This window comes from Arachis hypogaea, chromosome 11, assembly GCF_003086295.3.
Source record: "Arachis hypogaea cultivar Tifrunner chromosome 11, arahy.Tifrunner.gnm2.J5K5, whole genome shotgun sequence".
Lineage (NCBI taxonomy): Eukaryota > Viridiplantae > Streptophyta > Magnoliopsida > Fabales > Fabaceae > Arachis > Arachis hypogaea.
In genome coordinates this window covers 15,146,667-15,161,379 of record NC_092046.1, presented here as the reverse complement: position 1 = coordinate 15,161,379, position 14,713 = coordinate 15,146,667, and positions in this window count along the sequence as shown.

Here is a 14,713-nt window from a genome sequence, read left to right as displayed (position 1 = left end):
AAGAAAAATAACCTAACTCGGTGAATCGGAATCGTTTTGTGAATTGTATATCTCGGAACCTGGCGTGAATGCCTGATTCGTGGCTTCTATTTTTTTTTTCAATTTTTCGTGGCTTCTATTTTTTTTTTTTCTTTTTGAAGATTGGAGAAAAGTAAACACGGGTTGGACGTTGAAAAGAAGCTTGGTGTATATATGAGAAAGAAAAGAAAAATACCGCGTTGGATAATTTTATTTTTTGTTTTGTTTTTTGTTTTTTATTAAAGAAAGTTCGAAACTACTAACATGAGCTGTGGTATGGTAGATAACGCGTGTAATTCTAGCGATGAAAATATCAGACTTAAAACGATAAGATTGAATATTGGAATTACACCTTTTTTTTAAACAAAAATATATTTTTGAAACAGGAAAGAAGGAAACAAAATCTAATTACACGCAATAAAAAGTTGAAAACTCCGAAAAGTCATAACAATTTTATGAATTTAGGTTTTAGGTTTCACAAAAATTTCCAGCTAAAGAAATAAATTTCTTGTTGCGCAAGTATGCAACTACACAAGTCAACTACTGCCTAAACAAGTAAATTTAATCACAAAATTTAGTTCGTTTCAGATAGACATTATGTTTACAGATAGGAGTTCATTTTGATGCCCAACTACTATTGACTATATATAATTATCATGAAGTTAATTACAAGCCATTAATATATTTGAGAATTTTTGTGATAATATATATATATATATATATATATATATATATATATATATATATATATATATATATATATACACACGAATAATGTTACGTAGTCAAAATATTATAGATAATAAATAAGGATATATGGTTAATAATATTTACGTTTATAAGAGAGTGTGAATCACTCTTTTAATTTAATTGATGCAATTAATTTTTTTATAATTAATTATCTTTTCTTATTTAATTATACTAAAAGTTAATTCTAAATTTAATGTGAATCAGATTCTAAAAATTTCTCCCTCATTATTACTACATGCATTTATAATTTTATCATTTTTTTTCAAATAAAAATTTTAAATTCTTATATTTTTTATTTTAAAAAAAATCTCAAATCACCTCAATACATTTTATAAAAAAAAAATCTTAATTTTGATCGATTTCTATTTATTGAAAATTAAAAACATTCAAAATGGTTGGTTCATGACTTACAAAATAAAATAATAAATAATAATAAATTAGCACCAATTTATTGATTATGGATATTATATATATATAATTATAAATATTATACGTATAAAAATATGGATATTAAATTAAAAAATTTAAAAACTTCTATTATACAACTCATATTTTACTTATAGACTATTATAAAATAAAAAAATAAAATATAAAACATAAACAAAAATTAAGAAATAAAATTTTAAAAGTAATTATTAACTCGTCATATTAAAATCAATAAATAAGCATACATATGAATAGTAAATAAAAAATATTAAAATTATGATCTTTTGGTGTACATGTAAGATCATTTAAAATATATAACAAGACACATAATTTAAAATTTGGTAATATTAATTGTAAAAATTTGTTAATTATAAATATTATATGTATAAAATTATGAATGTTATGAGTATGAAATTATGGATGTTATTAATATAAAATTTTAAATATTATGTATATCTTATCTAATTATAAATGTTATGTGTATGAACTTGTAAATATTATGAATAAATTTGTTAATTGAATAAATTAATTTAAATATTTAATATTTTCTTTTTTAAATCTAATTATAGTAAAATTTGAAAATATATGTGAATTGGAATAAATCATTTTTACTTTGAAAAAAATGAAACAACTTTTTAAATTATCAAAGACGGTGATTTAAGAAATTATACGTTGATTTAAATGTATAATATATTAAAAATACTAAAATATTTTAAATTATGATTTATTAGTGTATATGTGAAATAATTTAAAATATATAATAAAATATAGTTTAAATTTTTTTTTTTTTACCAAAAATAGGAGATTCGAACCCGCAACCTCTTAATTGAGTATGGGGAGACTATGCCATTTGAGCTATTACTCATTGAATAATATTAATTAAAAAAATATATTAATTATAAAAATTGTGTGTATAAATATATAGATGTGACATAATAAATAAAAAATGTGCTTTTGTTATTATAATATAAATTAAATACCATAAATATAAATTATGTGTATTTATTTAATAAGAATATAAATTGATAAATGTATATACTTATAATATGCTATTTAATATATACAATTAATATTTTTATATAGAATAAATATTGCAATAAAGAAAAAACAGGTGCGTGAAAAAATAACAATTAAATTTTGCTCATCTCATTAAATAAAGTTAAAAATAGAAGATTTTAGCTGATTTTGATTCCTAACTTTGGTTCCAAACTTTTTTTCATATATATATATATATATATATATATATATATATATATATATATATATATATATATTAAAATTTTAGATTATTATACAAACGGACAGAGAAAAAAAAATCATGATTTGTTTTAGAATTTTTGTTAAGTTGAGAAAATATCTAACAAATTTGATAATAATAAATATTTGATTGAGATATAATTGTTTGAGTGTATTAATTTTATATTCCAAATATTGTAAGAAAATTTTGATAAATTTTGATTTTCAAACAAACAAACATCAAAGCAAATAAGCATTTTATTCTGAAATATTCTCACAAAAATAAGAAAATAATAAAAAAATTCTATAAGATGAAATCAAGCGAGAAAAAAAAAAAATCTCTGAGTATATCAACCGATACTACACTTATGATAGTAAGGATTTGAAGAACAAAATTAAAAAGATTTTCCATTGACTGGAAAACGGTCACAATACTTATTGTTAATAAAAGATCTCCTTGTTATAACCTATGAAGCACGGATATTTTGTTTAGTTATCGTGTCTGCATGTCGGACACATTTCGGACACAAAACTCACCGACATTCGTCTGATACGCGTGTCTGCTGTGTCCAACCGTGTCTTAGTAAAAAGTAAAAAATTCTTCTCCGAACATACTTGGACATACCTAAATACTATCACGTGTCAGCGTGTCCAGTCTTATTCTTAACATATATTGTTAAAATAAATTTAGATATAGTATATATTATTATTTATTAAATAAAAATATTTTAAATATTTGAAATAAGACATTAAAAATAATTAAAAAATTAATTTATATTTTAATATCAATAAAATATCAAAATATCATTACGATTTATCTAAAAAATACGTTATATTTTATATGTATGCGTGTCCCGTGTCTTATAAGATTTTAAAATCCGCGTGTCGACGTGTCCCGTGTCGTGTCGTGTCCCGTGCCCGTGCATCATAGGTTATAACGATCCCAATATTTATTGTTGTTACTACATATATTTAAAAGAAGACAAAAATAAAAATAATTTTTTGATTTATCAATTTTCTTGCACTAACCGTTTTAGAAAATGAATTCTCTTTATTTTTTTAATAATTGAGAAAGAATAAAATATAATCTCTTATTATTAATTTTATAAGTAAAATTAAAAAAATATAAAAAAGTATTAAAAGATTAAAAATCACAATTTTTCAATTAATAAAAATTGAGAAAATTTATTTCTACTATTATGTTACAATATTGTATTTTCTTGATTTAATTTTCTGTCAAGTCTCTTGAAAAACTTTAATTCTATTTTTTTACGAAAAATGCATTAAAAGTTACACCCGAATATTTGCACGAAACTATCTAACATTATTATATCTTCCTTCTTCTTTTTTTAATTTTTATTTTCGGGCAGGATCATCCAGCTCATAATTAACAGTTTTTAACACACAAAAAAGAGGATTGCCGCCGAGTGCCGGATTTTGGTCTGCTAGTTTTGTTTCTTACGTGTTCACTTTCTGAAAGTTGCGTACTACAGTTTAAATGTTAGATGTTTTATTCAGACATACTTCAATTAATATATCCCTACACTTTGTTTACGATCAATGAGATGTGCTTACTTCACTGTCCCCCCGGAAATGTCTTAGATACACACAAAAATTTAATATATCTTCAGTGTCAATGTTGATACTATGATGTAGATATATAGGGCAGACAGAGAGTAAATTAGATCTTTTGTTTTTGAAAAAAAAAAATTATTACTTTAAAAATTTTAAAACGAATTGATCTTTTCGGAAGGAGAATTATTGCTTTGTCTTGTAATGTTTACATTTTAGAATTTATTCGTCTTATAATAAATTTTTTTAAAAATTTATTTATCTAATATACATATTAAAAATTTTATTAAAAGTATTAAACTACTCTTCTATATTAGCCCATGACAACAATAAAAAAGTCTTGTGGCCCACAAATTCAACCCAACAGAATACATAAATTCAATTCTAATTTCAGTCTTTATTAATTTATCTTATCTTATCTTTATGTTATCTTCTCTTCTTATCTTATCTTTACTTTTATCTTTCATAGGACAATGCTCTATATATATTTAGTTTTACCCTCATAGTTTACAACACTTCAGTACAATTCAATCAATCAATAATCAATAAAAGTTCGCATTCTTTTCTTTTCTTATTCTTTCACAATTTTATCATGGTATCAGAGCCTTGGTATTCTCCTTGAAGAGGATACATAAGCTATCATCTTTTCGGTGAGAAATCACCCTACATCTTTTTCAACCTCCTCTCACAATGAATAATCAATCTTCCAATTCAGTTCAAGATCCAACCAATCTTTGTTAAAGGCATCCAAGTGAAAATCCTACCCCAGTTTTGGTTACCCCGGTTCTTTATCAGCAATTCTGTCTGCGCCTCCTTTCTTCCGACAATTTCGTCTGCATTCTGTTTCAGCAGTCATATCTGCATTTTGTTTCAGCAGTTTAATCTGCATATGTTTTAGCAGTTTCATCTGCATTCTTATTGCGCTCCACGCGCCCTCTTTTTTTTTTATCGCGCTCTATGCGCCATTTGAAGTTATTGCGTCATACGCACGCATTTTTTTTGAAGATCGCTGCTTAAGCACAGCATCTCCTTTTATATTTTTGCCGCCGGCAGCTCAAGCTCCGCTGCGCGCATTTTTTGAAGATCGCTGCTCAAGTACAGCATCTCCTTTTATATTTTTGCCGCCGGCAGCTCAAGCTCCGCTGCGCGCATTTTTTGAAGATCGCTGCTCAAGTACAGCATCTCCTTTTATATTTTTGCCGCCGGCAGCTCAAGCTCCGCCGCACGCATCTTCCTTCGCGTCACTACGTCAGATGCGTCTTCCTCAACAATTTCATTGGAACTTATCCAAGCTGTGGATTATTGACATCTTCCATCCACCAGCTTGCGGGGGCGTATTAAACTACTATTCTATATTAGCCCATGACAACAATAAAGAAGTCTTGTGGCCCACAAATTCAGCCCAACAGAATACATAAATTCAGTTCTAATTTCAGTCTTTATTAATTTAGCTTATCTTATCTTTATGTTATCTTCTCTTCTTATCTTATCTTTACTTTTATCTTTCATAGGACAATGCTCTATATATATTTAGTTTTACCCTCATAGTTTACAACACTTCAGTACAATTCAATCAATCAATAATCAATAAAAGTTCGCATTCTTTTCTTTTCTTATTCTTTCACAATTTTATCAAAAAGTGATCGAAAATTAAAAAAAATATATATTTTTGAAATTTTATAATAATGAAAAGTTATTGAAAACCCAAAGTTCAATACCAATTTAAAAGTTTACTAGCAGGCAAGTTGGATGGAACGAAACCATTGTGGCTCTTCGCTTTTGTAAGCTTTCAGAAAAGAAAAACGCTATAAACAAGGGTTTAGTTAATCCTCCATATTCTAAAAAGGAAAAGTATGAGGAGCCAATCTATGTTTTATACAATGTGTACAATAAAGTTAAATTAAAATTAGAATTAAATTAGAGGTAATTAATCAATTTTGAGTAGTTTTCAATTTAAAATTTGAATTAAATTATGATTCTCGTTAGTTATGGCAATTAATTAATTTTGAGTAGTTTTTCATTTAAAATTTAAATCAAATTAGGATTATCTTCCTCTCTCAATACGGTGTAAACTCTTCTCTCACTCTCTCCTCGAAGCAAAAACTGGTACAGTACCGTCACGGTTACCAGTCACCGTCGGACATCGCGCCGACACTCTTCCGACTGGCGCCGTTGTCCGCACATGCCACCATACATAGGGAGGACGCGCATATTGTGTGAGTCGAGCTCGCAGCACCGCAGCAACCTGGATGTCTAGTGCCTCCATCACAGCCAGTTTGTGCCTTCTTCCTGTCGCCGGTTGTTCACTTTCTCTGTGAACGTGGATGGTTATTCTTGGGTGCTTAGTTGTAGAAGATGATTGCTGGTTATGATTTATACACGTTCACATTGGATGTTCATTTTCTCAGTTTTCGTGGATGTTTATTCTTCGAGTAATTCAACAAGACCCAAGCAGCAGCGCTGAGATGATGCGAGCGCGGGGTTCAGGGATGCAGCTCACGTCGACGACGCTGACAGTTGCAGGTCACGGATGTTCAGCCGCGTGAGGAGTGACGGAGGTTCTTCCGGCGAGGGCGTTGGCGCAAGGAGGCGGAGCGCGACAGTTCCGGTCAGCAGGAACGGAAGCTACACGTCACGCAGAAATAGAGCGGTAGAACGCAGGTTGCTGCGCACACGGCAGGACGGCGAAGAAAGGGAATTTTTCTGCGGAACAAACAATGAAGTTTTTTGGAGGGTAGGTAACGGTGAGTGACGAAGGTTTAATGTAAAAAAAGCATTTATTAAGAATAGATAAAATGTTTTTTAAAAAATAAATTTTAAAGATTTCATAATATTAAATGTATAAAAAAAATTTAACTTTTGATAATTTTTTGTTGTTGCATTATTAAGATTATCTTTAAAATATTTGTTAATAAAACTCTTATAAACAATTGGCTTAGATATTATTCATAATATATATATATATTGAGTTTATTATATAGCATTTTGTAGTAAATATATATTTCTCGTAATTTTATGTAATTGTCAAAATTTATTTATTTATTCTTTCGGACATGTCAAAATTAATTTTTGACCTATTATTTTATTATGCGGAGGTAATGGAATGGGAGGTCACATCTCACATGCAGATCCCGTCCCTTATTTGTTAACATGTTCTTTTGGTGGGAGATTCTATGGTGCTAAACGGTTGAAGTCTCTTTATATGTTGAATATATGTGTCGGTCTTGAGTTATGTCCGCGTGTTGGAGTGACTGTTTGCATGTCGGATTCTCTAAAATGAAGCAGACTGTGGGCTCATGATTTTAGTGTTTGTCTGTTAATAAAATTAATAAATAATTGTCTTTTAACATTCAGTAATAAATGAATTTTTTTTTTTTTTTTTGGTTTCCCACGGTATCCCCTAACCCGGCAGGTCAAGGACTAATCCGTCACGGTACTGAGCTCCATTTAAGGGTTTGTTATGGGCTCAGGCTAGTAAAAAAAAAAAAAACCAGAAACCTGCCCCTGAACCCAACCCACTTAGACTCTCCTTCTGCGCGGATTCTTCTTCTTCCTTGCTGTTACCGCCGATTTCGTCTTCTCCAGGGAGCTCTGCTACGCTGCCAGTTGCCATCGTCCAAGTCACAGTTGATTACCGTGATGCCCTTTCCATTCGCTGTTGCATTGGAGCTCCGCCGCAACTCTGATTCACGCTACTGATAAGGATTTCTCGATGCAAGATTTGATCAAAGTCTTTGAAGATATTCTTTTCTATGCAACTCTCAATTACAGAGTTAGCAATAGACCAACACTAAAATCTTTGGACCTTATTCTGCGTCGTCTGTGAGATTCTGACATGCAAACAGTCACTCTAACCACTCATTCTTCCACGCCGACACACCTCAAGATCAACATATATGTTTAGCATGTAAGAAAAATTCAATCCTTCAGCGCTATAAAATCTCCCGCTTTTGGTTTGAGAGAGTGAAGTTTGTAGACGCGTTGTTTAACTTCAACTGCCTGTACAACCAATATTATTAAGGATCAATATTATATGACCAACCAATATTATTGTTTTTACTTTTTAGTGAACAAGTAATAATTTATATCATATTTATAAAAATTTTGTTCAAAAAAAATTATATAATTTATATTTATATTTTTTAAAATTTATAAATATAAATTAATAAAAATTTATTTATTAAAAATAATTTAATATTTATACTGATTAATTAATAATAAAAATTACTGGCCAAAAAAGAATTTGTCTTAATTAATTCCAAGGGTGGGATCTAGTAGTTATTTTACTATTTAGATAGAAAATAGCAACCGTATAATATAACCTTTGTCTAGAAATTTGAGAGGAATGGATTTTTCTTCTTTTTTTTTTTTTTGAAAAATATTGTAAGAGTAGTGGGGAAATGATTATAAGTTATAACAGCTGTTGCTACTTGCTAGCATAGAGAAAAGAAGGGGGAGAAAAATGAAAGGAATTACTAAAAAAGTAAATAAATAATATTTAATAAATTTTATATAATTTATTTTTTATTTTAAATATTTTATTTTTTTTTTAAAGAAAAATCAGGCAATTTAAACACTATAACAAGACACTGTAGAACTCACCAAAATGAAAATGAAAATGAACCATGCATAGTGATATGTTAGGGATTACGTAATCGAGACAAATTGAGAGTAGTGGAAATGGGTACCGTGTCATTTAGATAGCCAAACATGGCAAGAGTATTCATCTTAGACCCAAGACTATAGTTAGAGAGTTGCCAGGTTTGCCAATGAAGTTATTGACTTAAAAATGATTTCATTTTTTTTTTGTGACTAAAAATGATTTCATTTTATTTCAAATAATATAATCTTTTTATACTTATTTAAAAGTTGTAAATTAGAGTGTCACTCTTAATTTTAAAAATAAATGAATAAATAAATAATTCTACTTGTGTAAATTAATTTTGTAATTGAGATTATAGAATTATATTGAGTAAATATCTATTCTAATCCCTAACCATTTAGATGAAGAATTAAGCATACTCCTATGAATTGAAATTAACAAATAGGATCTCAAATTTTATAAAAAAATACCTATCGCGACCGTTGCAATCGGATGGATGTTGACGTGTCCGTAACTATACCCACTCATTCTCTCCCTCTCTTACTACTATACTCTCTAGTCTCTATATTCACTAATGAACCAGTCACTCATTCTTTCCTTCCCCTTCTTCTTAATTACTTATATTACTCAAAAACACAACAACAACAAGAATCTACGATCAAACTCTTGCCGTTCTTTCTCTTTCACCTCTTTACCATACAAATTAATTGACAGTTGATTCCTCTTATGTTTTTGAATAATAATAAGTAATTAAAAAAATGAGAAAAAAGATGAGTGAGTGGTTCATGAATAACGAGTATAGCAGTAGAAGAGAGATAATAAATAAGTATAATCACTAATACGTCAATATTCATCTGATTACAAAGATCGTGATGGATATTTTTTAGAAAGGGATGCTCTGTAAAGACGCAGAAAATATTTTTTTTAAAGATATTTTTTAATAATTAAAATTTAATATATATAATTATTTAAATTATATTATTTTTGTCAAAATTAGGTTAGATAAATTAATTTGATTAAAAAATAGTAAATTAAATTTTGAAGTTATCTAAATTAATATTATTTTTTATAAAAAATGACTATAATATCTCTATTATATAAAATGACTAAAATACTCTTATTATATATATATATTAATTTTAAAAATTCTAAATTCTAACCATTTTCTTCTCTATCGTTATAGAGTTAGAATTTAAAGTTTTCAAAATTTATATATATATGATAGAAATATTTTAGTTGTATTTTATAATAGGGATATTGTAGTAATTTTTTATGAAAAATTTATACCGATTTAAAAATTTAATTTATTAATTTTTTTGCTAAACTGATTTGTCCAATCTAATTTTAATAAAAATAATACAATTTAATTAATTATATGTATTAAATTTTAATTTTTAAAAAATATTTAAAAAAAAAACATTTTTAACATCTTTATTTAAGTAGTTCCCTTTTAAAAATTGATGTCCGCTTTGTTAATTTTAATTTGTAAAGGTGCCTTAATTTTTCGTCCAAATAATTAAAGACCGGAATATACATTTACTCAATTATATTTGATGCACATACTCTAACAAAAGTAGAGGATTGATAACTCGTATGTTTTATACTTAGATAGATCCACATGTAAAATGATTATTATTTATTTTAAATAACAAGTGGTTGATGTCAATTTCACAATATTTTATATGAACTTTTATAGATGATATTTAATGTAGATGATTCATATTATTTTTGCTATGCATCAATCTCTGTCTCTTTCTTCATTTTGTTTGTATTGGGTTTCACCTCCAGTTCATTCTGTTAAATTGAATTGTGATGCTACTTGGTTTGCTCCTTCTGGCTATACTGGTTTTGGTTGTATCATTTGCAATCCTGATGGATGTTGGTTGAAAGGTTGTACTGGAAAAGTCGAAGTGTGCAGTGTTCTTTTTGCTGAATTGTATGCAATTTGGAGAGGTTTACTTCTTGCTTGGGAGAGTGGATTTCGTGAGGTTATTTGTGAAACAGACTGTTTAGAAGCTCTTTTCTTGGTAAACCAAATAATGCTTGGTAAGGATATTTCGGAATGGGATTTGGCAAAGCAAATACAGGAGGTTATAAATTGGAATTGGAGAGTCTCTATTCTTTTAATTCAGAGGATTGCAAATAGTGTTGCAGATTGTATGGCTAAAGCAGCTGCTTCTGCCGCGGACAATCACTCGAATTGGAGCCAACCATAGAGTGAGCTTCAACATCTAATAGATTTAGATATGACCCTAGCCAATTAATTTGATTTTGTCTCTTTTTTTTCTTTCTTTTCTATTTAGTCACCAAAAAAAATATGAGCTTTTATAATTAACGAGTATAAATATAATTTAATAATTTTATTACTTGTTATCTAATTTGTTTAAGTTTGTAATATAATAAAGAATCCCGTCTTAACTAATATAAGTAAAATAGATAAAACTTGAATATGAGAAAATTCAAATGTAAAGGGGTATATATCATAATTTAGTTAAATTTAATTACGTAAAAAATTTTAAAAGAGTGTTCACTGAAACAGAGAGATGAACTGAATTATTGATTTATCATTGAGTGACTGAATGTTATACAATATATGAGACAATTCTGCTATATATATAGCAAACTACCACAATTCTGTTGAAGCAGAAATAACAGAATTAAAAACAAGATAGGTTAGGGTTATCAGTCACTTAATAAGTATGACTTGATCTTCTTGATCTTGATCTATTACATTACATACTTTATTTCTATTACCCTCCCTCAAACTCATGGTGATTTTAGAAATAACCTTGAGTTTAAAACGAAACTTCTCAAAGATAGGAGCTGATAAGGCCTTAGTAAAAATGTCAGCAACCTGTTCTGTAGAGAGAATGTGTACAACCTTCAATTGGTTTTGATTAACCCTCTCATGGACAAAATGGAAGTCAAAATCAAAGTGTTTTGTTCTGCTATGAAGAACAGGATTTTCAGCAAGCAACACAGCACTGATGTTGTCACAGAAAAGAGTGGGGGTACCCAAGAGTGATATGCGAAGTTCCTTTAATAAATTCTGTAGCCATATAATTTCAGGGTCTGCTGCAGCTAACCCACGATATTCAGCTTCTGTGCTGGACCGGCTCACTAAAGATTGTTTCTTGCTTGACCATGAAACAAGATTCGATCCCAAGTAGATTCCATATCCACAAGTAGATCTTCTGTCATCAATGTCAAACCCCCAATCGGAATTTGTAAAACCAAATAGCCGTAAATCAGTAAAAGCATGAAACAATAGACCTTGATCAATAGTACCAGCCAAGTATTGCAAAATCCTCTTTACACATTTCAAATGTGAGAACAGTGGTTGTTGCATATACTGGCTAAACTTATTTACCGAAAAGGAGATCTCAAGCCTGGTAAGAGTTGCACATTGCAATGATCCTACTACAGACCTATATAGATATGGATTATCAAATTCATCATCTCCCTGGTATGAGAGTTTTAAATTCGTGACCATAGGGGTAGGAACTCCTTTAGAGTTTAGCATATTTTTCTTTTCTAACAGTGATTGAATATACTTTGATTGAGACAAATGGAAAGAATCTGAGGATAATTTAGTAACTTCTATCCCTAAGAAGTAGCTAAATTCTCCAAGATCCTTTAAGAAAATAGCATTGTTTAATTGAGTAATGGTGGTTTGAATGACACTGTTATCATTACCCGTAATAAGAAGATCATCAACATAAACTAAAATGTAAAGAATAATGTTATCAGAAGATTTAACAAATAAGGAAGGATCTGACCTTGTTCTATAGAAACCAAAAGCAGCAAGAGTTGAGGCCAATTTCAAAAACCAAGCTCAAGGAGCTTGTTTAAGGCCATAAATGAACTTATTTAACTTACATACACATGATGAGTCACCCTGCTGGAAGCCTAGTGGCTAAGACATGTAGACAAGTTCCCTGAGATCCCCATTCAGAAAGGAATTATTGAAGTCTAGCTATCTGATTGTCCAGTGAACAGTCAGGGCCAAAGAGAGCACCACCGAATTCTAGAGGGTTTAATCACAGGAGCAAATGTTTGATCATAATCAATTCCCTCAATTTGGTGATTGCCTTTGGCTACCAAACGAGCTTTATACTTCATGATTTGGCCATTGGGATGTCTTTTGATGGCAAAAATCCAACGGCAGCCAATAATCTTATCTGTGGGTGTTGAATTGACCAGTGTCCATGTATTAGTCTTGTATAAGACTTGTAATTCCTCCAACATAGCATTCTTCCAGTGTTCTGATTTCAAGGCAGCAGCAACGGATGAGGGTATATTATTAACAAGATCACATGAGGTGGAGAGTGAGGCAGTAAGGACTTTTGGTTTAAATATGCCAGACTTAGATATGATTTGCATAGGGTGAGTATTAGAAGAAATTCTAGTAGGAGGGGAGTTTCCAATTGAATGATAGTATCAGTGATGAAGTTGTTGTGAGGATGTAGGGATTGGTGTGGCTGACCAGATTTTACTTGTGATGTTAAAAGGGGAGTGGTAGGTTCGGAGTGCTGAATGGAAGCAGTGGTAGTCTCAAGGACAGGAGTGGCAGAAGAAGATGACAAGGATTCTATTATACTTGGAGAGGATGGAGGAAATGAAATAAGAGGCAAACGGAGAGTTGTATGAAGAAACTGACCAGATGGTGAAGAGGATTTATGAAGTGGAAAAAGTTTAGCATAAGAAAATCAGTTTTCATCAAACAAGATATGTCTTGTAATAATAACCTTACCTTCTCTAGTTAGGCATTTGTAGCCTTTATGATGAGAGGCATAACCCAAAAATACAGAGAGTTGTGATTTAAAATCTAATTTATGAGTATTATAAGGTTTCATACAAGAAAAAGCAGCACAACTAAAAATCTTTAAAAAGGAGTAATCAGGTAGGTGATGATGTAAAAGTTTAATAGGGGATAAATTATTAGTGTTAGGAGAAGGAAGTCTATTAATAATATATGTTGCAGAAATCAAAGCATCATCCCAGTGAGTTAAAGGGATTGAGGCAGTGGCTAAAAGTGCCAAGTCTACTTCAGTCACATGTCTATGCTTCCTCTCTGTCCTCCCATTTTGTTGATGAATATAAAGGCAGGAGAAGCAATGAGATATTCTTTCTTGAGCTAGATATCGTGTGAAGGAATTAGAGAGATATTCCCTACCATGATCAGTCTGTAATTATTTCAATTTTAAACCAGTGAAAGTTTCCATTTCAGCCTTGTATTGAAGGAAAGCCTGAAAAGCTTGTGATTTGGTATAAAGTAAATAAATGCAAGTATACTGAGTGTAAGCATTCACAAAAGAAATATAATATGTGAAACCATGATAGGATGTATATGGTTCAGGGCCCAAATATCACTGTAAATCATTTCTAAAGGGGCATAAAAATTGAATCATCTAATTAAAAAGGCAACAAGTGTATTTTAGCCTGACAACAATGGTCACAAACACCAGATTTTATTGAAGCAGAGGAAATAGGTAGATTACACTTATTCATTACAGAAACAACAGTCTTGGATGCACAATGACCTAAAAATTTGTGCCATAAATTGTAAGTATCTAATTGGGAAGTATAAACCGTAGGTACTGAAATACAAGAGTTAGAATTTGGTGAAGATATATGACTATTCTTAGGTGCAGATTTTGTAACAGCAATGTTATCAAACTTGTACACTCCATTATATGGAGCTCCTTGTAGAAGAATCTCCTGGACATTCTGAGATTTCACATAACAAACATTAGGATGTAACTCAAAAAAGCATGCATTATCAGTGGCAAATTTGTGTACACTCACTAAATTTTGTGTAATTTCAGGAACAAGTAAAAGCTGATTCAAAAGAAAATATTTGTTTGAAGCTAAATTCACCAAATATGAGTGTCCAACATGAGAGATACTACTATCTGTTCCATTACCTAGAAGGAGTTGGTCTGTACCAAGAAATTTAGAGGGAGCCAAAATAGAGTGTGCATCATTTGTGATATGATTGCTTGCTCCCGTGTCACGAAGCTAGCTTGCATATGAAAAAGTGGATGGAGCAGCCATGTAAGCCCTTGGATTGTGATAGGTAGTAGGGGGTGGCAAGATTCCAGATTG